A 3,446-nucleotide genomic window follows, 5' to 3' on the forward strand; every position below is an offset into this window, starting at 1 on the left:
GTGAAGGATCTTGTTAACCACGGAATAAAGATGAGCTTAAAGTGCCTATTCCGCATGGTAATTATGTGTATGATCAATCATACTGGGCGAAGTCTATTCGCGAGTACTATATCACCCGGAAGGAAAAGGGGTACTCCTACGGGGGTGTGCACACTTAAGTATAGCCACTCTATGTTCGGGTAGGTGTCGTTCTTATGAACCTAGTGAGGCTAGCTAGGAATCATTCCAACGCTCCTATAAGTCCAGGGGATCAGTATTAGACCGGGCGATGACCACCGAACCCGAGTTCAACGATCCAAGTGGTCAGAAGTGGAGAAAGGACTCCAAAGGCCTCACACTTTCTAACTAGGACTAAGAAGAATTTTGAAATGTGAAGGTAGTTACTCTGTAGCTATGGGAAAGAAAGGTATGGCAAGTAATTAAATACCCAAAGGTTGTGGGTAATCTTATTCTTTGAAAGGTGAGAAATGATGAGAATCTCTTTGTGAGGAAAAGTTTTCTACTAAAATGATTACAAGCAAGATGTATGAATTATGTTTATACTACTTGCCAGTATGCTTATCTGTTTAAACATTATATTATTGAGTATGTGAATGATTACTAAATGACCTTGTCAAGAAGAAATGTTAGCAACATTATTGAGTTCTACTCATGATGTATGCAAGCTGTTGAATATAACTGTTGCAGGTAGAATATTGCAGATGAGTAAGGTATAGGGTATCCTGAGTAATCTTTTGTTTTCAAAACCTTTACTTAGTTTTAAATAACCCATGGATATCCTTACTTAGCCGTCGTGCTAACTACACTTCACTGTGTTTTTATCAGATGCAGTCTAGCGTCAGTTCTTACAGCCCGGTGAGCCCCGAAAGCTCACCGGAGTATGTGTGTCAAGGTATGGACTATGACGACTATATACAGATGATGGAGGGAGAAGACCCGTATGCACCCGGTTATGCTCCCGAGGCTCCCACGAACCCAGATACTCCTATGGCTCCGTCGGCCCCTTTTGTCTCTTGCCCGGTTATGGACGAGGTCCAGGCTGCTTACGGTTTTTACCCCATAGAACCGTTAGACGGTAGCGATCCCCTGGAGTTCATTGTGCACTACCCCTACCCTTGGGACCCTAGCCCTCGGGATGTTTGGGAGGAGTGGTCGATGGTCATAACCACTTCCCGGTTTTTGGACCATATCACTTGGTATGAGGGGGAGTGGCATCTGGTCTGGGGAGAGTTCACTGGCCCCGTGTACCGCAGGCTCGACTAGACGTTGGATCTTTGGGAGTTTCTGGGGAATTTGTTTTTTTTGGTGTACATAAATTTTTGGTAGCCGTAGTAATGGCTAGGCATAACTAGTGCTTGTAGGTTGAACCCTGTTGGTATTTTGGCCCGTGGGTCAATCTTATGTATATATTTTTGCAACATTATATACTTTGCTTAATGAAGCTTCACCAGTTGCTATGTATGAAAGTGTTAAGTACCTGTTGAGTGAATGTTGTGATGAGAATAGTTCCTTTAGCCTGTGCACCTAGAGTGAGGTTTATCGCGGAATGATAGAACTCTCTCTCTAGGTGTGGCGGTAATGCCTCGGATGTACGGGAAGGTAGGTCCGGGGTGTTACAAGGAAATCAGAAATGCCCGATTTAAAGTGCATATTTTTGACTGAAACTTCTACTGCCACACTGTAATGCAACAAAATTGCTTTTGTTGTGAAATGTTGCATTAGATGACGATGCATCCAATCGGGAATTTTCAGTTGATGAAAAAAATAGAATAGTTAAGATCGGGATCGACGAATTGATTTGAATGTATTAAACAATTTAAATATATAACACAAAAATTAGATTCTTATACCGCAATAGTCGAAGGGTCGATTTGAATGGAGAACCACGTAATAGTGCATTCACTAACATCAGGCAAATGTATTTGATTATTGCAAGCTAGTAAAAAGAATGAAGAACATCAATGAACACGTTATATAGTAAATAGATAGTTCTAAATGATGTGTCAATTCCTTTTTTTGGTCATAGGCTTATAGTGGCAAAGACAATTTTAGTCCTCCATAAAAAATTTAGACAAATTATGGACACAATTATTATGACGGGGATAATTTTAGTCCTCCGTTTGTATTTCCGTTTAATGGCCGTTTGAGAGGGGGTAATTGTGTCATTTCACAATATCCTAGGGTTGATGGCCGATGGTTTGGATTTGTTGCTTCCTCACCTCCAAAACCGGTTTTCTCTGTTTCGAGAAAAACGGGCTGAGAATCAGGAGAAAATCATCAACAATAGGATTGAGAACAATCAAGACAGCCTTCATCATTTGATCGACAGAATCTATGGTTTCCGACGCCGAAACACATGGGGAGCAGAATGCAGAAAACCGTGAACCAGGCGTTTCTCAACACCCAAGTCGCGCCGTTGTTAGCATTGGCCTCGCTCCCAATCCTTTTAATCAGTATATCCATGGCGGCGCTTCTAGCGCTCTAGAACTCCTTCAACCGGGCCGAGCTAAGCTTGTTCTGAACCATATTCTTCCTTAGGGACCACCACACCGGGCTGTAAACCGCCACGTTTATGGAGAACTTGTTGCTACTGAAAATGGTTCGGGTCGGGTTTTCCCTCGGCCGACGCGCGAAAATCTGGCCATTCATGATGAGAGCCTCGTGGACTAAATCCGCACTGGTGATTATAACCATCGTTCCTGTTCCCATTCTAAGAATGAAAATGGGGTTATATTTCAGCTTCAGATCTCTCACGTACTGCAAAAACGTCTTTCCAAATCGAGCCACCTGGAATAGGTTTCCGACCATAGGCAGTTCGGGAGGCAAGTTGTGCTTTTTCTTTGACTTTGATTTTCTGGAAAGCAAGAAAGCCTCAGGGATAAGAGATGATGACATTGCAGAGACTGAATCCATCCTTTTTGTTTTGATTTAAGAAAATAAGATTGATTTTGCTGAATTGACATAAATGCCCCTCATTTAAACGGCCAGCTAACGAAATAATAGACGGAGGACCAAAATTGTCTTCGTCACGATAAGTATGTCCATAAATTGTCTAAATTTTTTATGGACGACTAAAATTGTCTTTGTCACTATAAGTCTAGGACCAAAAAAGGAATTGACTCTCTAAATGATAGACTTAAAAAAAATCTACAAATACAAAATCACTTACGACAAGGATAATTAATTAATTGCAGAGTAAGGAAGATGATCGTAGTATATTCTTGCGCCCCTATCTCGTTTGGAAAGATCGTTGTTTCAGGCGCATCTAAACCCAACATTCATAAATATTCAATCCATCCCAGACTTGGATAACACCAATATACATTTGATTCTATGGTATGCCTCACATATGCATACATAATAGGCCTCCCTGCGCGGGTTATTGCATGATAACGCGTAAGTTCATAACTTTTGGGAATGCAACATCTGGTAGGACGTCGATAATA

General features: G+C 41.5%; 1 pseudogene; it reads right to left on the minus strand.

The window, feature by feature from the left end:
- Positions 1–2,177: 2,177 nt before the first annotated feature.
- On the minus strand, positions 2,178–2,913 carry LOC116009115 (annotated as a pseudogene).
- Positions 2,914–3,446: the final 533 nt, after the last annotated feature.

Source organism: Ipomoea triloba, chromosome 1 (genome assembly GCF_003576645.1).
Source record: "Ipomoea triloba cultivar NCNSP0323 chromosome 1, ASM357664v1".
NCBI lineage: Eukaryota > Viridiplantae > Streptophyta > Magnoliopsida > Solanales > Convolvulaceae > Ipomoea > Ipomoea triloba.